The sequence below is a fragment of the Dipodomys spectabilis genome, unplaced genomic scaffold (assembly GCF_019054845.1).
Source record: "Dipodomys spectabilis isolate Male_0828 unplaced genomic scaffold, ASM1905484v1 ptg000097l, whole genome shotgun sequence".
In the NCBI taxonomy this organism is placed as follows: Eukaryota; Metazoa; Chordata; class Mammalia; order Rodentia; family Heteromyidae; genus Dipodomys; species Dipodomys spectabilis.
This window is the reverse complement of record NW_024870774.1, coordinates 2,810,324-2,837,639: the sequence shown is the minus strand read 5'-3', so window position 1 is coordinate 2,837,639 and position 27,316 is coordinate 2,810,324.

Sequence of the window (27,316 nt, the reverse complement as noted above, 5' to 3'; positions counted from 1 at the left end):
AGACAGATAGACAGATAGATAGGTAGATAGATAGATAGATAGATAGAATATACCATACATTGTATTATGAATATATATTGTCATAAATATATATACACCTAACCCTAAGGCAGTGTAGGATAATTGCAAAATAAATTTCCATTTATTTATCTAACTGAATTGATACTGAGTGCTTAGATCAGTGATTCTGTCTCAAAGAATAATCATCATTAAGCAATGCATAGTGCCCCACACACCTGTAATTCCAGGATTCGGGAGTCAAGAGACAGAAGGATCATGAATTCGAGACCACGCTGAGCAACATGGCAAGGCATTATCTTTTTTAAAAAAATGTTTTTAAGATGATCCTCTAAGTACATTCTACAATTAAGGTGAAGGTAATTAGAGTTTACCTTCCAAAGAAAATAATTTCAAGCAATTTAGACATATTTTCAAACCACTTCATAAAGAAAGAATTTGACAACAGTAAATACCTCGTGGGAAGAAAGAAGACTAATGGAGTAAAAAAGGGCTTTTTTTTTTTTTACTTTTTTTTTTTAATAAGAATGTGTACTTGCAATATTTTGTTTTAAAAAATAGAAATGTATGGCAACCAAAGAAAGTAGGTAGGGAGTAAATTACTTATCTAAGGGGCTGATTGCCCCTTAGTGCCCTTCCCTGCCCTGGTGTCTCCTGCCTGACTGCCTGACCCCACCCAAGCAGACACAAAAGAACAAGGGACAAAATAAATGACCATTACTCTCAAAAGAATCATGTTTTCCTGGCACATAAACAAGAAGTTAGATGGCTGAACTTTACTGAGAAGTGAAAGGCTATGGGGGGAGGGGGAAATTAGAACCATTAGTCATCCCATCTTTCATCTGCATTCATGTAATGCAGAAATTACCTAATTAGATTTGATGGCTTGATTGCAGGCTCTGGCCGAGACAGAGACATCCCAGGAGTGTTCAAGAGGACACAGCATTAGTGTGGACCTTTTAATCCAAGCCTTTGGTCCATTCCCATTACTAGACTCCCTGAGAGTCTATAGACTCTCATTTCCAAAGAACCAGGGCCCACTCCCAGTATCTCCAACAAAGAAGAACCTTTCTGAGGTAGAGCCTGTCCAAGGTGAGAAATAACAAGCTAGGCTGATAGACAATAAGAAATGCTTCTCCTGGAAGTCAAGATGTCTCCATCCAGCCTAGGCCTTTTCTGACGCCTTCAGGAGAGGGAAGGAACTACAGCCTTATCCACACCCTCTGATCTGTCTCTCTCATCTGATCATTGCACTGGGAAAATTGTAGAGTCTCCGAGTTCCAGGTAGGTGGAGGAAGTCTTGGCCTATTAGAACAGAATGTAAGAGCAAATATGACTTCCTCCGTTGCTTAATGGGGAGTGCTTTGTAAATGTGGCCCCTCCTCTTTAATTTATAGCTGAAGAACTGTCCTCTGGGCCCCAAAGGCATTACTGAAGGTACCCAAGGCTCAGTCACTAACTACTCCAAATCGTGTGCTTCTCGTTTTTTGTTTGTTTGTTTGTTTGTTTTTTGCAATCCTTTTGAAGGAGATCATACATTGGAGAAGTGTCTGGAAATAGCTGTGTGTTGGACAAGCAGCTTCTGCAACTGGACCCTCTACTGGTGTGGGTCAGTTTGGACCCTCTGAGGTAACCACCTCAGAGGGTAGGGTCAGCAACCGTCTCTGACTCCATCCTCTCCCTCCACCCCCACCATTCTTCTTAGCAGGCAAAGTCCCAGCCAGGCACCAGTGGCTCATGCCTATAATACTAGCTGCTCAGGAGATGAGATCTAAGGATTGCAGATCGAAGCCAGCCGGGACAGGAAAGTTTGTGAGTCTCTTTATCCAACCACCAAAACGCAGTTCAAGCAGTAGGGTACTAACCTTGAGCAAATAAGCTAAGGGACAGTGCCCTCATCCTGAGTTCAAGCCCCAGTATTGACATGAGGGGGTTGGGGGCGGGGAGGCCACAAGTCCCTCTAACTTCATTCCTCAGCATGGTTTATGGTTTATGGGGTATGTTGTTTTGGTTTTGGTTTTGGTTTTTTTGGGGGGTCCAGTCGTGGGGCCTGAACTCTGGGCCTGGGAGCTGTCCCTCAGCTCTTCAGCTCAAGGCTAGCGCTCTACCACTTGAGCCACAGAGCCACTTCCAGCTTTTTTCTTTTTGCTTATGTGGTGCTGAGGAATCGAATCCAGGGCCTCAAGCATGCAAGGCAAGCGCTCTACCACTGGGCCACCTTCCCAGCCCCCTGTTGTTTTGTTTTGTATTTACCCAATCTTTAGCCTCTTCACTCCTCTGACTTTCTCAGAGTGACCCTAAGGCTAGGGCTTGGGGTCCACAAGGCACAAGGGTTTATCTTCCCGTAGGCATCAGAATCTGGTCTAGAAGCTTCCCAAGAGGAGGCACTACATAGGCCCAGATACTTGCTTTCTGACAGAGTCATCAGCTAGTGAGGATTATCCCAGCACCTTACTGACCAGACTAGGATTGTGATTAAATATGAATTCACAAAAGGAAGCTTGAATCATGTAAGATAAGGTGGTCATCCTTCCCCAAGCTGCCTAAGCCCCTTCTTAGTGAAAAAGCACAGCCCATATGAGAGAAGATTTGAAGCATTTTGACTGCTACCCAGAGGATGCCTTGTAATGCTACTTGAGAAGGAACAAAGTTTGTGATTTCTACAGTGAGCTTCTTCTGATAACATCCAACCTGGAAGTTGTTCCCCTTCTTTAAGAGTCTAACGCTACTTATAAATACCTTAATGTCAAGTAGAAAGAGATAAACCATTTCCAGATACTAAGCAATCTGTATTTTGAGAGTGAACAATAAACCATCTGTGGTAAGCTGAATAATGGCCCCAGGGAAAGTCATAGAAATCCCTTGAGCTTGTGAGTATTTTCTTACGTGACAAAAGAGGCTTTACAGGTGTAAGCTGAAGATCTTACCATGGGGGGATTATCCTGAGTTATCTACATAGGCCCTAAATATTATAGTAAGTATACTTACAAGAACAGAAGAAAGGAGAAAGTGATTTTATTACGAGAAGGTGGTGTGCTGCTTAGCTTGGTGATGATGGACTTTGAAAATGAGGTAGGGGTCACACACAAGGAATACAAGTGGTGATAAAGTGCCAAATGGATTCTCTCTTAAGACCCTCCAAGCCCTCCAATACCTTGATTTTATCCCTGCCAGTAATTAACCTTGGGTTTTGCATCACCAGAACTGAAAGAGAATACATTTATACTGTTTTAAGCCACTGAATATGTGATAAGTTGTTACAGAATCAATGAGAAACTAATGCACCATTGGGGAAGGTTACAAGTACATGCACACCAGTATTAGAGATTGAAATCAAGGCCTTGCTCTCTTGCTTGGCTTTTTTTTTCCCAAAATTCCACAATAGCAAATGCTACTGGTCCCAGTAGTTATCTTTGTCATTATTGTCCAAGAGGAAAACACCCAACTGGCCAATCTCTTTATCATAGATGGAATTGGAAGAACTCAACCAATCATGGAACACTCACACACACACGCAAGCGTGCGCGCATGCGCACACACACACACACAAATGTAAATATCTTAATATTTTCTGCTTTCTTCACTTCCTTGGATATTCTAGTTACTCTTCCTAGAAAAACACATACAACAGGGGCTGGGAAGGTAGCTCAGTGGTAGAGCGCTTGCCTTGCATGCATGAGGCCCTAGGTTTGATTCCTCAGCACCACATAAGCAGAAAAAAAAAAGAAAAACACACACAACAAATATGTATATATGCATACACACACACACACACACACACACACATATATAGATACACCATTGATATTTAGAAGTTGGAGACAGAAAATGAATAACTATAATTTCCTCCTCATTTTACAAGGTACAGAGTTCTTGTTAACTCACTTCAATCTTCAGACTTCACTATGACTCCTCTTCAGGATCTACCCCTTTACCTATATCTGTCCTCTGCTAGATTTATAGGAGAAATAGTAGTAAAACATAGTCCAGCTGGGCTATTCCTCCATTATTTTGTGCCACCAAAACTGTGTCACTATAGGTTTCCACTCTTGGGTCAGCTTTATCAAGATTTCTAGGTGATCAACAAAATTCTGTAATCAATAGTATTGTTGTACTCTTCATCACACAGTAGACAGGAAGAAATATATATAGCAGATAGCTATATGTATATAAACATATGTATATACACACATTCTAGTTGATGTATTTTGGCTCTGTGTTGTATCTCTGTGATTTGAGATGCTATGCTTTCTCACATAGCTATCCACTTTTTTTCCAAAAAAAATTTCCTTTGTAATGTTCATAGATTTACAGGTAGCAGTTACCAGCATCAGTATACTCAGACTGGCTAATTACAAAGTCAGGATATTGAGTTTCCATCAAAATTAAATGTGTTTGAAGCCAGGCTCTGATGGCTCACACCTGTAATCTTAGTTATATAGGAGGCTGAGATCTGAGGATCAAACCTTGAAGCCAGCCTAGGCAGAAAAGTCCATGAGATTTATACCTAATTAACCAGCAAAAAGTAAAAAGTGGATATGTGACTCAAGTGGCAGAGCACCATCCTTAATAAAAAAAAAAGCCACACAAAGCTGAGTACTCACACCTGTAATCCTAACTACTCAGGAGGCTGAGATCTGAGAATCGTGATTCCAGGCCAGCCCAGACAGGGATTGGACCACCAGTGCCCGGCTAAAATTTTTATTTTTATTTTTACTGTTTTGGCTAGTCCTGGGGCTTGAACTCAGGACCTGGTGCTTTCCCTTACTTCTTTGTGCTCAAGGCCAGCACTCTACCATTTGAGCCACAGTACCACTTCTGGCTTTTTCTGAGTAGTTTACTGGAGATAAGAGGCTCACAGACTGTTCTGCCCAAGACCAAACCTCAATCCTCATATCTCAGCCTCCTGAGTAGTTAGATTTACAAGCATGAGCCACTGGAGCCCAGCTCCAACTATGATTTTTTTTTTTTTGGGGGGGGGGGTGGATCAGGTCGTGAGGCCTGAACACTGGGCCTGGGAGCTGTTGTTCCTCAGCTCTTCAGCTCAAGGCTAGCACTCTACCACTTAAGCCACAGTGCCACTTCCAGCTTTTTTCTTGTGGTGCTGAGGAATCAAACCCAGGGCCTCATGCATGCAAGGCAAGCGCTCTACCACTGAGCCACCTTCCCAGCCCCCTCCTACTATGATTTTTAAGCATCATTTTCATTCCCCCAAAAACATAAAAGTTGAAAATACCCAAGAATACACTAATTCAAGAAAAGCCTTGTTGGTCACAATAAAGAGGCCAAAGGAATAGTCCACCTGTCTCTACATGCACCTCACCTCAAACACACACATACCCAAATCTACTTCAAACAAACCACAATCAGTAACTGAAAAGTGATCAATAAAGCTGGCAGAATGCAGCTTCTCTCCATGCCATTAGAGAGGAAAATACTCCACCATTATTTAAGCAACCTGAAGAGAGAGATCTAATTTTTCCCCCTTGAAAATAACAAGAAAAATAAATAGTAGTCTTTTAGATTCTGTAACTGGGGAAGTATGCCAGAATTTATTATATAAAATCTGCATAAAATCCCTGTGCTACTTTAAATTTCACTTTAGAGCTTTGTTATTCTGATGGTACAAATAATTAAAACCCATGCATTTTGTGATGAAACAATGAATTTTCTCTGCTGGCTCATAGAGACTAATGCTGCAGAAAAGCAGCGTCTCCTTTTCATCTATAGAAACCAGTGGTTCGTTGGGTGCCGATGACTCACATCTATAAACCTAGTTACTCAGGAGGCTGAGAGCTTAGGATTAAGTTTTGAAGCCAGGCCAGACAGAAAAGTCTATGAAACTCTTATCCACCAAAAAGTTTGAAGTAGAGCTATGGCTTAAGTAGAGAGTACCAGCCTTGAGTGGAGGCAGGGGAGAGGGAAGCTCTGAGTTCAAGCCACAGAACTGGCAAGAAAGAAAGAAAGAAGGAAGGAAGGAAGGAAGGAAGAAAGAAAGAGGAGGGAAGGAAGGAAGGAGAGAGAAAGAAAGAAACAGAAAGAGAAGAAAGAAAGAAAGAAAGAGGGGGGAAGGAAGGAAGGAGAGAGAAAGAAACAGAAAGAAAGAGAGAGAAAGAGAGAGAGAGGGAGGGAGGGAGGGAGGGAGGGAGGAAGGAAGGAAGGAAAAGAAAGGAAGAAGGAAAGAAAGGAAGGAACAAATGAATGCAGAATCTGGAACAAGGCTGCACAATTGCTCATGTAAAGGGTTCAAGGTGCGGCTGAATTCTTGGGTGCAAGTTCAGCAGGGTCAGGGCCTTGTTCTCATTGTCTTCTCATTGAAACACGGGTTGAGACCTCTGAATGGAGTATACCATGGGAACATACAATAAAGGGCCCCCACCCCTTGGTACTCTTCCATTTAATGAGATGTGCATTTAAGTGGCCTCTCATGGAAGAACAGACATTTTAGACATACACACCAAGCAGGCCTAATCTTCACTGCCTACTCTTTAGAATTCTGTCTCAGAAGTCACAGTTTCCAGAACTTGGGGAACTTGGAAGTCCAGGAGACAGGAGACACTGAATCTGAAGGCTGTCTCATGCCAGGCCGCTGAAGCAGAGGCCATGGTGATTGCTAGGGATCACATACTAGATCCTCCTGAATGGTTCCACAATATACAGCAGTCTGCAGGTGTGTTTATGAACACAACTTTAACATTTAAATTTAATCAAGTTCACATATACATGCTATTTTTGAAATGACCTAAAACATGTGGGTAAAAGGAGGTAATGTGATTTTTTAAAACTTGTACCTTGAAACTGAAGCCATTGGTCCCCTCAAGAATTCAAGAGAGCACACCAGGAATTAAGGTACATGCCCATAGTCCCAGTTACTCAGGAAACAGAGACTGAAGAATCTTAACTTTCAGGACAGCATAAGCAAAGTTAATAAGACCCTATCTCAAAAAAAAACAAAATTTAAGCCAGGCATCAGTGGTTCATGCCTTTAATCCTAGCTACTGAGGAAGCTGAGCTCTTAGGATCACTATTCAAAGCCTGCCTGAGCAAAAAAGTTTATGAGAGTCTTATCTCCAACAAAAAGCAAGAAATGGAGCTGTGGCTCAAGTGGTAGAGGCCAGCTTTTTTTTTTCTTTTTTTGGGGGGGGGGGGTCCAGTCATGGGGCCTGAACTCTGGGCCTGGGTGCTGTCCCTCAGCTCTTCAGCTCAAGGCTAGCGCTCTACCACTTGAGCCACAGCGCCACTTCCGGCTTTTTTCTTTTTGCTTATGTGGTGCTGAGGAATCGAACCCAGCGCCTCAGGCATGCAAGGCAAGCACTCTACCACTGAGCCACCTTCCCAGCTCCTAGAGGCCAGCTTTGAGTGGAAAAAGCTAAGTAAGAGCATAAGACCCTGAGTTACAGCCCCAGTAGCAGCGCACGCACACTCACGCCCGTGTGCATACACACACACACAAAAAAAAAAAATTATAAAGGGAGGCCTGGGGATCATAGCTGGTGATAGCGTACTTGCCTAGCAATCACAGGCCCACACTCTATCTCTAGTACTGAAAGAAAAAAGAAGATTCAAGAGAGCTTAATCAGAACTGTTACAATAATAGCCTTGCTTGCAGGCAAAATTTTTAAAATAAAAAACTCATTTACATCTGCTGGCTGCTTTATATTGTGGGAGTAAACTTGCCCTAAACTTGATCCCTCATTTTTTTAAAACAAGATCCAACTGTTGGAACTCAGGCTGGTTTCCAGTTCAACCACATGCTGAAAGTACAGGCACATACCACCACACCTGGCTTCCTTTCATTTTATTTATTTGTTTGTTTGTTTGTGTGTGTGTGTGTGTGTGTGTGTGTGTGCATGCCAGCGGGCACGCGCTGATCCTGGGGCTTGAACTCAGGGCCTGAATACTGTCCCTGAGCTTTTCTGCTCAAGGCTAGTGTGCTACCACCTGAACCACAGCTCCACTTCCAGCTTTCTTGGTAGTTAACTAGTGGTAAGAGTCTCATTGACTTTCCTATCTGGCTGGCTTCAAACCACAATTCTCAGATCTCAGCCTCCTGAATAGCTAGGATTACAGATATGAGCACCCAGCTTCAAGTGGTAGAGCTCTAGCCTGGAGCAAATAAAGCTCAGGGATAGTACAAAGGCCCTGAGTTCAGGCCCAGGCCCAGCACACACACAAAAGTTTTAAATTATTTACTAATACTATTTCCAACTTTTTTGGTGATACTGAAGATTAAACTCGCTAGACATGTACTCTATCACCTGAGCCATTCCTCCAGCCCTTTTGCTTTTAGTTTGTTTTTCAAATAGCATCTCAGGCTTTTGCCTGACTGGCCTTGAATCATGAGCCTTTGCCTCCTGAGTAGCTGGGATTACAGGTGTATACCACCACGCCAACTGAGATTACTTATAATTCAAGCATGAAATAAAAACCCAGTAATTGGTTTTGAGCCCAAATGATTTTCTTTTTTATGGGGGGGGAGAGAGGGGGTCCGGTCATGGGGCCTGAACTCTGGGCCTGGGTGCTGTCCCTCAGCTCTTCAGCTCAAGGCTATCGCTCTACCACTTGAGCCAGAGCACCACTTCCGGCTTTTTTTCTTTTTGGTTATGTGGTGCTGAGGAATTGAACCCAGGGCCTCATGCATGCAAGGCAAGTGCTCTACCACTGAGCCACCTTCCCAGCCCCCAAATGATTTTCTTTTGGAAGTATTGAGGATTGGACTCAGGGCCTTGCACTCACTAGGCAAGTGCTCTACCAGAGAAAGCCAAGATGGAGATTATGCAGCTATTAACAATAACAAACATGATAACCAACTTGGCAGTGCACACTTAAAAATCCTAGCTGTCGGGGCTGGGAAGGTGGCTCAGTGGTAGAGCGCATGCCTTGCATGCCTGAGGCCCTGGGTTTGATTCCTCAGCACCACATAAGCAAAAAGAAAAAAGCCGGAAGTGGCGTTGTGGCTCAAGTGGTAGAGCACTAGCCTTGAGCTGAAGAGCTGAGGGACAGAGCCCAGGCCCAGAGTTCAGACCCCACGACCGGACCCAAAAAAAAAAAATTAAAAAAAAAAAAAATCCTAGCTGTCAAGAGGATAAAGTTGGAGGATCAGGAGAGAGTATATTAGTAAGACCCTGTTTCAAAGAAACCAAAAATCCAAAACCAAATGAAATCAAAACAAAACAACAATCTCTCCCCACCAAAGCCAAAAATTAAACCAAACCAAGTGACAGAATATTAAAACTGAAATGTATCTATCAGATTCAGGCTTTGCCACCTATTTGTTGGTGACCTTGGACCAATTACTTGGCCTTCCTGTGACTTGATTCCCTCATTTGTAATATGGGGACACTCACATTACCTGCCTCCTACCTGGCTGGTGGTAAGTGCTGTGCACACATTCATGGTGGCCATGGAAAACTGCTGGCTTGGTATTTGCATTTCTCCATGGCAGACTCTGAGTTTGTTGAGGTTCTGTTGCCTAGCAGTTTAGTAGAGGGGGGCATTTGGTTTACATGAGTCTGGGTGGGTGAACAGGCTGTAGATGCTGGGATGACTGCCACATGGGTGTATGTGGCACAATGATGGGAGAGAAGACATTGTGGTTTGATGGTAGCTGATCCCCTGAGCATGAAAAACAGCAAATTGTGTCATGCTGGTAAGTTCTGGCTTGATCCTGAAGATGATAAGCTGTACAATATAATATGTACTTTAGATTGCAAGATTCTTTTCTTTTTAAACTTTTCTGGTCCTGGGGGTTGAACTCTGGGGCCTTGTGACCCTGCTTGGCTTTTTTTACTCAAGGCTGGTGCTCTATCACTTGAACCACACCTCTTCTTCTGGTTTTTTGGTGATTAATTGGTGATAAGAGTCTCCTGGACTTTCCTATCTAGACTGATTTCAAGCTATGATTCTCAGATCTCAGCCTCCTAAGTAGCTGGGATAACAGGTGTGAGCCATCGGCACCTAACTTGTTGCAAGATTCTTGAGAACAGGAGTGGTGTCTTATTCATCTTTTGTCTTTAGTAAGGAACTCATCATTTTATCCAAGAAGTGTTTTGTACTGAATAAAAGGCAATGTTGGTGACCATGGCAGAAGATGGGCATTAGGGAGGCCTCCAAGAGGTCTATTAAAATGCTCAGGTGGATATGAATAAAGGCAGCCACTGGGGTTGGAGAAGAGGTAAGGGGAGAATGAGAAGCAGCATCATAGCATTTGATGGTTGACGGGGTTGACAGATGAAGACAAAGGGAAGGTGGCTTTGTGAGTTTTAGTTCGGTGATGACAAAGCTATTACAAATGACTTCACTATTAACTTAGGATCTTTTTCTTGCCTCAAAAGATACATGTATAAACAATGTTTTTCTAGATTCATTACTCTTTTTTGAAACTTTTTAGGGAGTCACACTGAGAGTTCTACATTAATGTTACCTTAGCAATTTCTCTGTGTGTGTGCCAGTTCTAGGGTTTGAATTCTGGGCCTAGGTGCTATCTCAGCTTTTGTGCTCAAGGCTAGCATTCTGCCACTTAAGCATAACTTCACTTGGCTTTTTGGTGGCTAATTGGAGATAAGAGTCTCACGGGCTTTCTAACCCAGGCTAGCTTTGAAATGCAATCCTCAGATCTCAGCCTCCTTAATAGCAAGGATTACGGGCATGATTTTTTTTTAAATTAATGGAAGTTTTCATTAGGAGTTTTCTATGCACTCCACTATCAAACTGGATAATTTTCCTAGCATGGCAGGCCTTTCTATTCTCTTGTTCAAAATAACTTGGAAAGAATGCAACATCTGCAGGTAGAATTAGAAGCAGACAGCCAAACATTTTTGGTAGAAAACTACAGAGAAGCTAGGATGTTTCTCAGTGGAAGAGTACTTGCCTAGTATGCAAGAGGTCTCAGTTCAATTCCCAGCCTGGCAATGAAAAGAAAAGAAGGATGTTTTCCTGCGTTTTACTGCTTCTACTTTTTTTCTTTTGGCCTATCCTGGAACTTGAACTCAGGGACTGGACATTGTCCCTGAGCTTCTTTTTGCTCATGACTAGCGCTCTACCACTTGAGCCACAGCACCACGTCCAGTTTTTTCTGTTTATGTGGTACTGAGGAATCAAACCCCAGGCTTCATGCATGCTAGGCAAACACTATACCGCTAAAGCGACATTCTCAGCCCTGTTGCTTCTTTTTTTAAGGCTCAAGCTGAACTTAAGAATAAAAGAAACAAAGTTAGAATACTGAAATAAAATCTTACCACAAGCCCCTTAATAATTCTGCTTTTTAGCTATACTCCTAAAGTTTCTGAAGTTTCCAGGCATCTTTCAAGTACCAAGGACTGATCAGCCTCTTTAGCTACAAATGAGAGGAATGCTAAATTACTTCCAAGATCATGTTTCCAGCTCTGGAGTCCTACAGCATTAAATAATATTAAGCTGCAGACTCTGGCATTCATTGAGGTGACCAGAATTATTCCCACATTCTACTATCCTCTCTAAAAATACACAGGTATGTGTGGCCGTGTGTTTGTGTGTGCCGTGCGCACACACACACACACACACACACACACACACACACACACACACTTTGATTTCCCTACTTGTAACTTTTTTTTTTTTGTAATTAACTACTTCTAAAGTCTAGACTGGCTCTGCTTCCCCAAATCTGTATCAACACATGAGATACCACAGGTATGGGGAAAGCATCAAATCGCAGGCCAGTCTGGACTCAGGGGAAGGACCTATGGCCCTCTAGTGGGAAAACGTGGCATTACCACCTTCTTACTCAGAAAGTGGCTAAACCAATAGGGTTGGAAGCCTCCAGAGACTCTAACAGAGTGCCCTGAAACACTGATCAGGGACAAGTTCATGAAAAACATTCTGCCCATTGTCTTTGAAGTAATGTTTTATTACTTTGAGGAACTTTATTCCTTCAAATTTTAAATGTAAGGCTCAAGAAAGCTAAGCTAGAACCAGATGCTCACAGCTGTAGCCTAGCTATGCCAGGGACTGAGATCTGAGTATCACAGTTCAAAGCCAGCTTGGGCAGGAAAGTCCATGAGATTATCTTCAACTAACCACCAAAAAATCCAGAAGTGAAGCTGTGTCTCAATTGGTAGAGCATCAGCCTTGAATGAAAAAAAAAAAAACCTAGGGAACAGCGCCCAGGCCCTGAGTTCAAGCCCCTGTACTGGCGCACACACACACACACACACACACACACACACACACACACAAAGGAAAGAACACTACTAGATTCCAGAGTAATGTTAAATGGCCTACATTTTATATTAGTGTTTTAGTTATTCTTAGCAGAAAAAAATGTATACATTTCAAGCAATTCAGAATGAAGTTGCCTCCCAATGGGGTCTGGATTCTCTTTTGAGCTTCATTATACCTCATTTACACTGTCAAAACACACATCTCAAAAAGATGTTGGTGGCAACTAATGACAGAGAAGTAAGGGATGGAATTATTTGACAGGTTATGAGCGACAAGGCTGTAGCTCCTTTAAATTATTGAGCAGCCAATTTTAAAGGCACATTTATATGCCTATTCATTTGTGCAAGCAACAAATATTTACTAGCTCATGCTATGCCAATCATAGTCTATTTGCTTAGATCTTTTCTTTACCCTTCATCTGAAAAGTTGGCTTTCCACAAGTCTAAACCAACTGTCTTCCAGCTAGAATAACCAGGGGTAGTACTAGCAAGAGACTGCAGATCTAGAAGTAGGAAAAAGCAGGGTTATTTTTTTTTCCATTTTCTTATAATAGTTTCAGCTTCCCAGTTCACGACCTCCCTCCCACTAGGGCCCTTGGCATCTCCAAATCCATACTATAAGGGAAAGCTATTATTCAAATGCATGGCCAGTCTAAGTCACCCTGACTTGCAGAGGGTATGGAAAAAGGGAGAGAGCAAAGTTTGAAAGTCTTTTCCTCCATCCTCCAAGTTCATTTTCTATTCTAGTTAATATTAGATCTTAGTATGTCTATTAACATTGTAACTCAACATACTACTAGCCACACAGCTCTGGTCTCTGCTTTGAACTCCCACTTAATTTATATTGCCAAACTCATGATTCAAGACATTGTTATAGATCACATGTGCCAACTGAGACAAGCCCAGCAAAAGAGGAAACATAAGTGTTGCTTAAGACACTTGAACAAAGACCTCAGATTGTTCTTTGAATCTGGGTTCCATGAGAAAACTCATCCTTAACAGCAAAAGCATCTATTTTATGAAATGAGTTAATGTCTAACTCTTTTACATACAAAATAGTTCTCACTATAAAAGACCCTTGGGAGAATTGAGAAAATACTCACTTAAATAATATTCTGGGCTGGGAAGGTGGCTCAGTGTGTAGAGTGCTTGCCTTGCATGCATGAGGCCCTGGGTTTGATTCCTCAGCACCACATAAGCAGGGGGAAAAAAAGCCGGAAGTGGCGCTGTGGCTCAAGTGGTAGAGTGCTAGCCTTGAACTGAAGAGCTGAGGGACAGCACCCAGGCCCAGAGTTCAGGCCCCACAACCAGACCAAAATAATAATAATAATAATAATAATATTCTGTAGATCTTAATTCTTTTCTGGAAATATTGTTGCAATTGGCCTAATACAAAGACTAGGGACAATAGTACTTTCTTATTTGGACCAGGGCCTGAACTCAAGGATTCATGCTTGCTTGGCTGGGGGATCCTATCACATTAGCCACACCTCCAGCCTAGCTTTTTGCTAGTTATTTTGACAATGGAATCTCATGAACTTTCTTGCCCAGGCTGTTTTTTTAACTCCAATCCTCCAGATCTCTGCCTCTGAGTAGCTAGGATTATAAGCACAAACCAGGCACCTGGCAGAAGTAATACTTTTGAAAGTCTCTCAAACCTGTCTAGTTCAATACACAAATGATTTCACTCTAGTGCATTAACCAAAGGAGGATGTTTCATTGAGAAGGACAGACCTGAAGGCAGACCTCAAGTGATAGAATACCTGCCTAGCAGGTGTAAAGCCCTGAGGTCAAACCTCAATATCACACACACACACACACACACACACACACACACACACACACACACACACACACAAAGCTATAGTTAAAGAACACAGAAAGCCACTGAGCAATGAAGAATGATACCTAGGCTTCCTGACACCTTCTAATTTTTTTTCCTGTGTGAATAAAATCCAACTGTTGTTTAATAATTTAACAAGATATATTTGACCCTACCAAACTCACTCAACCTTAACCAAAAGATGACCCCAAAAAAATCTATTTATTTACTTCCTTGACAGGACTCATCTTCTAGACAAATTTCTCCATGAAACCACCTCTTCTCTCCACCACCTTCACACCCAGCTTCTCCCACCTCACTGAGCCCTGTGGGAAAGGAATGGGCTGAAGGAGTGCAGAGAAACTATTTCTCAGTGGTGGCTAAGTTCCATAGAATCAGGATGAAAAGATTAATGTCATCTTCCCCCAGAGCTCTGCCCACATTACAGGATTGAGCCTCCCTGTGGGAGAAGAATATTGAAAGGATGGGGAAAAGGTGTGGAGAACACTCACTTAGTGTAGCACTGTTTTTTTGGCAGTGATTTTCTAGGTGTTTCATGGACATGTCCTATTTCCTTAGCTAGACTGTAAATTCCTTGACTCCAAAGATGAAGTTTAGGCTGTAAATCTTGAATTTCCTACAGTGTCTAGCACAATGCTTCTCCTACAGATGCTTAATCAGCATGCTGTTGATTAATTAGAATCTGTATACTTGCAACAATTCCTGGGTAAGCTTTATGTGAAAGTATATTATGCATGGTATATGATTTCAGAGGTTGACTATTGCCAGGGATCTCCCCCACATCCACCCCCATTGCCCCTCACCCAGCTCTCCATGACTGTGGGGCAATGATAGAATCCTGAGCTGGGAGCCCATGTCACTGTTAGAATGAACCAGAGCTTCTTCCAGAGATAGCACTCAAAGTCTCATTCACATGGGCAGAAGCAGGAAAGCCAAAAACTGGTTAAAACTGAAGCCCACCTCTCTTCCATTCCATCTGCTCCCCAAAGGTTTCTCTTACCCCATCTCTACTTGCATGTTCCCTTTTTGGCTGAACTCTAGAGTCCCAACAACAACCTTCAGCACCCAGTTATGGCTTCTCCCCAGTTTTTCTTTTTCTTTCTTCTTTTCTTTTTCTTTCTTCCTTTCTTTTTTTCTTTTTCTTTCTCCTTTCTTGTGTGTGTGTGTGTGTGTGTGTGTGTGTGTGTGTGTGTGTGTGTGTGCGTTCTATCCTTTAACTTTTTAATTCAAGGCTGCTGTTCTACTACTTTAACCACAGCTACACTTTCAGCTTTTGGGTGGTTAATTGGAAATAAGAGTTTTATGGCTTTCTTGCCTAGGCTGGCTTCAAACGGCGATCCTCAGATTTCAGCCTCCTGAGCTACTGGCACCCAGATCTCTCCCCAGTTATGGAAGCTCAGCCTCTAGGAGCATCTCAGGCTGGTTCCTAGTGCCTCTCTGTGGTCTTGGAGTCTGTGAGATCTGATTGTCAGCTTATGGCTGGGCCTTGCAGATTCCTGACTCCTGTCAGGGTTCTCAGACCAGTCAACTAGGAACTTAGATAACAGTACTTTGGAGGCATTGGCTGAAAAACTAGTTGCTACTCTTAACCTCTTTGGGAAATGACTTGATATCAAAAACCAGTGAACAGTGAAACCAAAGGAGGGTATTCATAGAAGCAGATCATAATCAATAGCTATGTGCATATGATCATATAAATTATTTTATAAAATGAAGAGACTTTTGTTGTTGTTGTTGTTTTAAAAAAAAAAAAGCCAGTGAAGAAAATTTCAGTGGGGAACACACTTTTCCAGGGATAAGAAAAGATGCCATCCATGATCTGTACCTAATGGAATATTAATCATAAGAAGATGGCTGATGCTGGAGGATTCTCAGCTAGACAGGGGGACAGGTCCCCACCTGTCCTTGACCAACCCTTTCTTGTTTTCAGTCTCAGGAAGAATGGATTGAGAATACAACATTCTAAGTTAAAGAGCAAATCCCAGCACAGCCTGGGAGTTTTTCTTCTCCCTCCTAGAACTAATATTCTGTAATACTTGACTCTGCAATCTAAATGTTCCTATTTATGCCAGATGTTGGTGGCTCACACCTATAATCCTAAAGACACAGGAGATTAAGATCTGAGGGTCAAGGTTTGAAGTCCATGAGACTTATTTCCAATGAACCACCAAGAAGCCAGAAGTGGAGCTGTGGCTTACATGGTACTGTTGAGTGAAAAACCTAAAGGATAAGGCCCAGGCCATGAGTTCAATCCCCAGTGCCGGCATAAATAAATATCCCTTACTCAGAGTGCTTCTGGGCGTTCTTTGCTGCCATGCAAAGCAGGGCCCACACAAACAAGACTCCATCTGCCTCTGGAAGCTTTCCCGGGCCTCGGGTGAGGTAGGGAGCTCATCATGGACCCTCAGCTTCCTTGATTTTTATTATCTGTCTGTGAGTAGCAAAGTTGCTCAGCTTCTGTTAGAATTGTTTCACCAAACTCAGACTCTGGGTTTGTGCAAAATCCTGCCATATCTAGAAACCTTAGCAGAAATTGTCAAGGTGTTTCAAGCCCTCCCCCATGACTGGTAACCAGGCCAGCGATCTGTTAGCAGAGACCCAGACTTGGCTGGTGAGCGAGCGTCCCGTCCCCATACTGCATCTGGAATGTCATGTCTATGAAAGTATGGCTCTCCTTTGAGACAGTAATAGAGATATCTTCACCTTATACTGATGGGTTTCAATCTTGTTGCTTTCTCTTTAATCATTCCATCTGGTCTGCAACACAAGCTAGTTCATTTGCTTTCTAATTGGGGCTGATGTTGTATCATCCACTGACAAAGATCCTCTGATGGACCCCTGGGCTCATGAGGCTTCCCTGGGGAAATGGGCGCCCTGCCACACCTTATGCTCTGCCTCCTACATTTCATCTCCATTGTGCTCCTGGCCCTCCATTCAAGGCTCCAGGGGGGTCTGGCCGCCAGGTGCCCTCAAAGATCACCACAAATCTGGCCCACAGGGACTCACCTGACCTCTTTGGTTGACCTGTTTGGTTGTTAGTGAATCAGTGTTTTATCTTCCCTACTTATATCTATCTACACTGTCTTTGTGGATAAACGAGGAGCATTTCTGAGCATTCCCATATCACTCTAAGGTCCAGAGCTTCAGGATGATTATCCTGCCTGTGGCTCTGTAACTTGGCAAATCTGATGGGTCTTCCTGTTTCTGCTAGTCTGGAACACTTTAATATTAACATGTTAATCAATTGTCATGACCTTTCTACCATATTCATAAACTGTGGCAGAGGCAAAGCTGGACTTTGAAAGCTATTTGGCAACACCCACTGTCCAAAGACATTCAAAGACATCCTAGCCAATTGTGTCAAAGTTGATGGTGTTATTCAGAATTATAACGAATACATGTTTTTTTCAGTATATTTTAAGCCACTGTACTCAAATAGGCAATGAAAGCTACCATCTAATCTGAAGTTCTTTTTCTGGGCACCAAGAAACTTTCCAGCTCAGTGAACTATACACAAATAGAGAAACTGCTCGCCACGTTGTGATTCTATTTTAATATTTGTAGGTAGCTTTCAAACAAGTTGGCCTCACAGTAAGAATGCAAATTAAATGGCAAACTGATATATAGACACACACTCTCTCTCTCTCTCTCTCTCTCTCTCTCTCTCTCTCACACACACACACACACACACACACACACACCCTACAAAGCTGAACCAAAAGTACCTTAAATGATACTGCCTTAGGTCTTAGCTATTAGAATTTATACATATGCTCTGAAAATACCTCAAAAGAATGCTTCTCTAACTGTGTTCAAGACGTGTGTACATACAAACACTAGTGTGGATGTGAGAGCCATATCAGAAATTAAGTGGACACCTATGCAGGTGTCACTAGCTCTGGCCTCTTTGACTTTGCTCCCCCTTTTTCTAGGTTTTTGCCCCTCAGACATCATCATGATGCTTTTCCAGACCTCCTCCCCCCAACTACAAATGCTCTCTTGCCAAGCACCAATGGCTCATGCCTGTAATCCTAGCTACTCCAGAAGCTAAGGTCTAAGAATCTCAGTTTGAAGCAAACCCCAGGCAGGAAAGTCTATGAAACTATTATCTAATAAACTACTCAATAAAACCAGAAGTGGAGCTTGGCTCGAGTGGTAGAATGCTAGACTTGAGCAAAAGAAGCTCAGAGTCAGTTCCTAGGCCCCGAGTTCAAGACCTAGAACCAGTACACACACAAAAACAAGGAGTGAAGCTGTGGCCCAAGTGCACCAAAAACATCAGCCTTGCGTGAAAAACGTATCAAGGCCTCTGAGTTCAAGGCCCGGTACTAGCACAAAAATAAAATAAAATAAAATGTTTGGTGAAACTGGTGCTTACAAGGATGTAATGAAGCAGACTCTAAGTTACTCCCTGGGCTAGGAAAGTAAGAATAATTTTCTAGAGCAACTAGCAGATTCCAGCAAAATATTAAAGATTTGTACCCTTTGTACTTTATCTTTAGTTCTTCACCCTATGTTAGCACAAGGTGTGCAAGAAAGCTGTTACAACATCATAGGTATTAGAAGAAAACCCTGTACAACTGAAGCCAACTTCAACAGTTGCTAAATTGTAGTTAATCCACATAATTAATGAAGGAGTAAGAATGAAGCAGATGTATATGGCCAGCAAGTCAGACATCTCCAAAATATGTCAACAAATTAAAAGCATGTGCATAACACACACACACACACACACACACACACACACACACACACACACACAGCTTGGCTCATATAGTACATGTAAAAAAGGGCATAAAGGGAGTAGATGAGGTTGGATAGTGTCAAAATAGATTGTCACTATAAAAATGTAACAAGGAGCCAGGAGCCGGTGGCTCATGCCTGTAATCCTAGCTACTCAGGAGGCTGAGATCTGAAGATCATGGTTCAAAGCCAGCCCAGGCAGGAAATTCCGTGAGACCCTGATCTCCAATAAACCATTAGAAAACCAGAAGTGGTGCTGTAGTGGCTCAAGCAGTAGATCGCTTACCTTGAGCTGAAGAGCTGAGGGATGGTGCCCAAGCCCAGAGTTCAAGCCCCACAACTGCCAAAAAAAAAAAAAAATGTAACAAGGAAACTTGTTAGGGATGCTATTTTTTTTAGCAGGAAAGCAGGGAGTACTATAGCAAGACTGAGATTGATTGGGATACCATGTACATATATGTGGAGATGTAACAATGACACACCTCTCTGCATATTTAAGCCAATAAAAAGGGAATAGAGGGACTCCTCCTGATTAAAAGTGAAAATAGAATAATGTCTGCAGTCTAGTTAACAGTATTATGCAAATATCAACTTCCTGGCCTTAGTCTTATACTACAGATATAACTATGCTAAGTTGTCACTGCTGAAGAAGGTTGGAGGAAGGGCATGCAGTAATTCTATATAAATCTTCTTCAGCTTCCTGTAATAAGTCAATGATTAATTCAAAACAGAAAAGTTAAAAACAACTCAATGTGCAGAAAGTGTGTATGATGTTTTCACAAAGTATCAAAGGGTGAGAGTTCCAAATCACTGGTCTCTCCCTTGCAGAGATCTGAAAAGGGTATTGGGTTCTGCTCAAGAATTTAATCTTCCCCTCAGTATAACCCCTGTTTTCACTGTATTTGATGTTGGTATAATTCGGGGAGGGGAAGGGAAAAAATAAATTGTTTAAATAGGGATACAGGTTGACCTATTGCAACAATGAGATGTACAAGATGTTATGTCAAAAAATGAACTTAACAATTTTGGTGGAGGGGTGGAGAAGGGGTAGGAGTGTAGTTGTGGAGATGGAGATGGGAGGGAAGGGATGGGAGGGGAAAAACAAAGAAGGAGCAACAATGCTTGATAAGAAATGTTCTCATGCTGGACACCGGTGGCTCACGCCTATAATCCTAGCTACTGAGGAGGCTGAGATCTGAGGATTGCAGTCCAAAGCCTGCCTGGGCAGGAAAGTCCGTGAGACTCTTATCTCCAATAAACCACTAGAAAACTGGAAGTGGTGCTGTGGCTGAAGCGATAGAGTGCTTGCCTTGAGCTGAAGAGCGCAGGGACAGAGCCCAAGCCCAGAGTTCAAGCCCCACGACCAACAAAAAAAAAAAAAAGAAAGAAAAAGAAATGTACTCCTTGTTCATGTAATTGTAACCCCTCTGTACAGTATTTTCACAATAAAAAAATCATTAAAAAAAAAAAGAATTTGATCTGACCCAACAAACCAGAGAGCTCAGATATAGACAGACCACTTAGTCCCCTGGCAAGGATTATGAGGGGCTTATTTATTTATACCATACTCCAAAAACAAGAAATGGTAACTGAAATTACTTACATAATAAGGTCAAATGTTATCTCCAGAGAGAGTAAGCTGGCCACTAGAGGGAAATGATCCTCTTTTCAAAGTGATACAGAACGTGTGTGCTCGTGCACAAGCATACACATGTGTTTTCAAGTGGCCCAGAAATTCTTTGCAGGTAAGTGAAAGAGACATTTCACTATCTCCTCCTTGCAAAGAGATGACCAGAAAAATACACTGCCATCCAGAACTGAAGTTGGGCCAGCCTTAGCCTGCCAAAGTCTACTCTTCAATTTTCTGAAGCCCTCTGTTGAGTAACTAAAGCTGGCATGGTCTGTAGTGACTGGGCTCCTGCTTTAGAACTCCCTGAAGGAAGTGGTGCTGTGGTTCAAGTAGTAGAGCACTTACCTTGAGCTGAAGAGCTAAGGGACAGCACCCAGGCCCAGAGTTCAAGCCCCATGACTGACAAAAAAAAAAAAAAAAATGGGTTTAACTCCTGCCAGGAGCACTGTGGGCTCACACCTGTAATCCTATCTACTGGGGAGGCCGAGGTGTGAGGAACTTGGTTCAAAGCCAGCCCTGGCAGGAAAGTCTATGAGACTTTTATCTCCAATTAACCACGAGAAAACCGGAAGTGGCACTGTGGCTCATGTGGTAGAGCATTCGCCTTGAGCTGAAGAGCGCAGGGTCAGAGCCCAGGCCCAGAGTTCAAGCCACTCGAATAACAAAAAAAAAAAAAGAACACCCTGAAGCTCTCAGGGGAAAGGACAATAGCAACACTCCTGAGAGATAGGTGTGGGTGTTTTGTTTTTAGTTTTGTTTGCTTTTGTTCTTGTTCTTGTTTTTATTTCTTTTTTTTTTTTTTTTTGGTCAGCCGTGGGACCTGAACTCTGGGCCTGGGTGCTGTCCCTCAGCTCTTCTGCTCAAGGCAAGCGCTCTACCACTTGAGATATAGCGCCGCTTCCGGTTTTTCTGGAGGTTATTGGAGATAGGAGTCTCACAGTCTCTCCTGCCCGGGCTAGCTTTGAACCGTGATCCTCAGATCTCAGCCTCCTGAGTAGCTAGGATTACAGGCGTGAGCCACCAGCGCCTGGCCTTGTTCTTGTTTTGTGAGGGTTCTAGGGCTTAAACTCAGGGCCTGAGTGCTGTTGCTGTTCCTTAGGGTTTTTTGTTTGTTTGTTTGTTCAAGGCTGGTGCTCTACCACTTGAGCCACAACTCTACTTCTAGCTTTTGGTGGCTAGTTGGAAATAAGAGTCAGGACTTTCCAGCCCAAGCTGGGTTCCAATTGTGATCCTCAGATCTCAGCCTCCTGAGGCATGAGCCACTGGCATCCAGTTGAGGGTTTTGCATTGTAAAGCTCCTGAAGAAACAAGATGGTCTACAAATTTCTGGCAAAGCAGATACTTGTTCAGGACCAAGACTCCAAAGGCTTTTTTTCAGGGTAGCAACTGCGAGGGAAAGGATGAGAAAGAAATGTTAGACATGTTGTGTACATGTAATAGATACCAGCCAGTTTGGGACCCCCAAAGCAAAGATGGCCTTCAGAGGAATCCCTTGTTAGTAATGTGAGGTCCCACAGTCTTGATCAGGATTCACTGGGTCTGCCCTAAGAACAGTGTAACCTCTTTTCAAAAGCTGAAGTGACTAGATGCTGGTGACTCACACCTGTAAGCATAGCTACTTGAGAATATACTTGCGAGGATGGAGGGTCAAGGCCAGTTGGGAAGAAAAGTTCTGGAGACCCCAACTCAATGGATTTCTGGGCACTAGCAGTGGCACACATCTGTCATCCTAATTATTATAGAAAGTCTAAAGTCAGCAAATAGTAGATACTTGCCCAGGTAGGAACCAAGGGCCTATATCAAAAATAACTAGGGCAGCTGGACACTGGTGGTTTATACCTCTAATCCTAGCAACTCAGGAGGCTGAGATCTGAGGGTCAAGATTCAAAGCTAGCCAGGGCAGGAAAATCCTTGAGACTCTTATCTCCAATTAACCAGTAAAAAGAAAGAAATGGAGGTATGGCTCAAGTAGTAGAGTGCCAGCCTTGAGCAAAAGAAAAGTTAAGGGACAGCAGCCAACCCCTAAGTTTAAGCCCTAATACGGATGATAACAACAAATAATAATAATAACCAGGGCCAAAAAGGGCTAGAGGCATGGCTTAGAGGTAGATCACCTGCCTAAAAAGTACAAGGTCCTGATTTCAAACTCCCATACTGCAAATAAATAAATAGCTAAAGCAGACTACAAGGAGCAACAGCTGGCTGGATGTTCATAGCTAATTGGGCTCTGGACAGCTTGGCCCTGAGTCCTGAGTGATTACTTACATCTCTATATCTGCCACAGGTCCCCTCTCTCTGACAAGGACAAGAAAAGCACAATTCTGAAAAACAGGTTAGAAATGTGACTACACCATAGGGAACCAGAGAAATCCTGTGAAAGAGTTGTCCTTCTATCTTATAATTCACTGTACCCCAAAATCCACAGTTGATTTCTTAGGGCAGTGATATCTTTGAGAAATAAAGAAGATAGTTCAGCAAGTATGGCCTTCCCCATCTCATCCCAGTCCCAAGGCTGAATCTCAGTACCCTCATGAAAACTACACGGGGACCATAATCCTGGAGATGCCACAAGCTGCCAGTACAGAGAACACTGATGCACCTGAATCTTCCAGAGAACCACCCCTTCCCTGACACTACCTCTTCCCAAATACAGCCAAAGAAAACAACTCAGAAGCTGGGGCACTAGTAACTCAAACCTGTAATCCTAGCTACTCAGGAGGCTGTGATTTGAGGATTGCTGTTCAAAGCTAGCCCACTCAGGAAAGCCTGCGCAACTCGTATCTCCAATTAACCACCCAAAAAAGCCAGAAGTAGAGCTGAGGCTCAAGTGATAGAGCTCTAGAGCTCTAGCCTTAAAGCTCAGAAACAGCATCCAAGCTCTGAGTTCAAGCCCCAGAACCAGCATGAAAGGGTGGAGGGGGTGGGGTAGGTGGGGGGGGGGGGGGGAGAGAGAGAGAGAGAGAGAGAGAGAGAGAGAGAGAGAGAGAGAGAGGTTTCTGAAAGGGATACAAAAAAGAGACTGGATAATTTCTAAACAGTATTCACCAATAATTGTCTATGGGCAATTAGGGAAAAAATACTTAAAAAGCAGAAATTAAATAAGGTATCCAATATAGTTGTGAACTTCTAGATAGAGCAATATCTCACAAAATGAATAACCCTTCACTTTCAAATAGGCAGAAACTGTCAGTCTTTAGCACATACAGATCCATTTGCTGTTTTGCTTTGGGGACTTTTTTTTTAGTAAATTAGTTGCCAACATTTAAAATCAAACGTTTCCTATAATACCCACATTTCTAGCTTCTGTTTAACAACCTCAAGATCTGGCAGGCACCAGTAGTTCATGCTTGTAATCCCAGCCACTCAGAGGTCTAAGGACAGTGGTTCAAATCTGAGAGTTGCTCATCTCCAGTTAGCAGCAAAAAGCTGGAAGAGGAGGCGTGGCTCAAGTGGTAGGGTGCCAGTCTTGAACAAAAAAATCTAAGTGAGAGTGTAAGGCTCTAAGTTCAAGTTCCAGCACTAGTATAAAAAAATAAATAACAAATAAATTTTTTAAAAACAGAACAAGATTTGGCAGTGCTTGGCCAACATTCTCAATTTCACACATGAATTAAACTGATGATGTTCACATCTATAAACCAATCTAATCTCCCTAACACAGAGACCCAGGGGGTATTACCATTTACCATTGAACTCATGTCATCCACCAAACTTTAACCCATTATATGTACCATGCTCTAGTAAGACAGCAGCTAAATTCACCTGAGAAAAACAAACCCATCAAAACTAATTAGCTCTTTTCAAAGGTAATTTGTTCACAGTCATCATTTTAAAATATGTGATCCAGGATATAAATGTATTTGCATGAAATATAAAATGTATATATCTCCAAGGCTGTTCACTATAATATTATTTGAAATAGCAAAACACTGAAAGCCACTGAAATGTTAAGCAGTAGGAGACTGGCTAAATATTCCATTGTGTGAAAAAATCCACACAATGGGATACTGTACAACTATTTTTAAAAAGGGAAAGAAAAAAGTAGACCTATTATCTACTTCTCAGAACATTCCTCTAGAATATATTTTAAGAAATGAAAGAAAAGAATGGGAGAGGAAGAAAAAAAGAAGCAAGTAATTTGAAGGACCATATATATAAAATGTCATCTCATTTGTGAGAAAGACTTTTAAGAGAAAAATATACTTGTAAATGTGAAGAAAATTTCTGGAAGAATATATGAGACCAAAAACTATATAGGAAGTAGGGTGTTTTTTTTTTAGTAGGGTTTTTTTTTAAGTTGGAAATAATTACTTTTACTTTTTTTATAATTACTTTTATGACTTCCTGCCCCTTTTTAAATCATAAGCACATATTATATTTATATATAATTTTTAAATGAATTTTTTTGTCGTGGAGATTGAACTCTGAGCCTGGGGCACTGTCTCTGAGCTCTTCAGCTCAAGGTGAGCACTTTACCACTTGAGCCACAGCACCACTTCTGGTTTTCTGGTGGTTAATTGGAGATAAGTCTCATGGACTTTCCCGCCTGGGCTAGCTTTGAACTGTGATCCTGAGATCTCAGCCTCCTGAGTAGCTAGGATTACAGGCATGAGCCATCCGGCACCCAGCTAAGAATGAATGTTTTAATGACTAAAACAAAGCAAGAATCAGACATCCATGGCTTATACCTGTAATCCCAGCTATTCAGGAGGCAATCTGAGGATTGTGGTTCAAAGTCAGTTTAGGCAGGAAAGTCCATGTGAGACTCTCCTCTCCAATTATCCAATTATCTAAGTTAGAGTTAGGCTCTCTTATCTCATCAGGATATGCTGAGTACTACAACTGTGACTTCTCAGTTGAGAAATACACCATAAATCCAGTGTGTGCCAGTACAATCGCTTCTGATTGCTGAAATTTCATTTCAACAACTCAGCTGACCTCACCAACACTAAGTAAACTTTAGCAAGTATGAATTCAATTAAGCAATGATTCTCTACAACTGGATTTCAGACCAGAATTCTCTCCCTTCCAATTGTAGGGACTAACATAAGGTTGACAGACTGGTAATTTCACCAACTAACAACACTTTTCTAAACCTACCCACTCAGCTGGAAGTAGAGCTGTGGCTTAAGTGGTACAGCACTAATCTTGCTCAAAAAAAGCTCAGGGACAGCACCCAGGCTGAGTTCAAGCCCTAGGACAAGCACAAAATAGGAAGGGAGGACGGAAGGAAGGAAGGAAGGGAAAGGAGGGAGGGAGGGAGGGAGGGAGGGAGGGAGGGAGGAAGGGAGGGAGAGAAGGAGGGAGGGAAAGAAAAGAGATAAAGAAGGAAAGAAATAGAGGAGAGGAGGGGAGAGGAGGGGAGAGGAGGGGAGAGGAAAGGAAAGGAGAGGAGAGATGAAGGGGAGCTGTGTGTTCACCAAACATCTAGGACATAACTTTTTCCTGAGAATCCTTTGATTTTTGAAATGTCTCCCACTCAGCCCATCCCTCATCCTCACCTCCTGGGTCTCATGTGTACATCTTAGGAGAGGTGGTGAAGGAAGACTAGGTATGCCCTGTAGGCTTATCTCTTTAAACCAAGTCCCTAGAACCACTGACAGAATCCTCCTGATCACCCTCCCTGGCCAGCCCTGTGTGAAGGTAGGAACCTGGGAAGGGTTCCCACAGTGCATTAGTTCCCTACAGTAAAGAGTATTGTGGTGCTATCTATCCCTGGTCAATAATTCATGAAGCTCAGACTGAGGGGCACCAGTCAGAGTCAGTTTTCCCTCAACATGGGGAAAGTTAGAGTTAGGCTCTCTTATCTCATCAGGATATGCTGAGTACTACAACTGTGACTTCTCAGTTGAGAAATACACCATAAATCCAGTGTGTGCCAGTACAATCGCTTCTGATTGCTGAAATTTCATTTCAACAACTCAGCTGACCTCACCAACACTAAGTAAACTTTAGCAAGTATGAATTCAATTAAGCAATGATTCTCTACAACTGGATTTCAGACCAGAATTCTCTCCCTTCCAATTGTAGGGACTAACATAAGGTTGACAGACTGGTAATTTCACCAACTAACAACACTTTTCTAAACCTACCCATCTGCTTTAATCATCTTTTCTGAAAGAAAAGACTAACACCAAAATTGAGAGCAAAAGCACATTGAAGAATAAAGCATTAGCTGTTAAGTTAAATATGCTTAGCTTTATGAAACTCATTAGATTCTCATTGTGCCTCAAACTAGTGGAAACATCATCATAGGCAAGCCCTGTTTCTCAGTCTGGCACTTGGCAGCCCTTGGGTTAAAGCAGTTCAGGCACTTGCACGTGGGTATGTTCAGCCTTTGTATAGTGTACCATAGCCATCCAGATTTATGAATTCTCCCAGAAACCCAGGAGGGAGATCATTTCAGCCCACTTGGCAGAAACGGAGGCTGAAGTCTTGGATCCAGAATTTATAGCTGTTGAGGACTTTATTCATCATCTACTCAACATTCTCAGTTCACAGATGAAGACTCTGGCTTGTGGCAGCAATAATAATTACTGTGTGATGGCAATAATTACTATGTGCTAGTAGTTTACAGTTCATAACGTGCTTTTATATTCAGCAAATATTTATTGAACTAGGCTGGAGGTTAAGACCTAGGGACATAATGATCAGGAAGAACTTGAGCATTCCTGAGTTCTCTGTCCATTACTGGCTGGGGATGTCCTGGAGCATCCAATCTACCATTTAGTCCCTGGAAGATGGGAAGTCCTCTTGAATAGAGTCAGTATCTCTATCTCTGCACTCTGCTTACCACTGTGGTCCCAGTCTGCCCTCATAGACTGTGAAGTTGGCACAGACCTTGAGGAAAGGGTAGTGCCAGGCCTATGACTAGCTATAGAT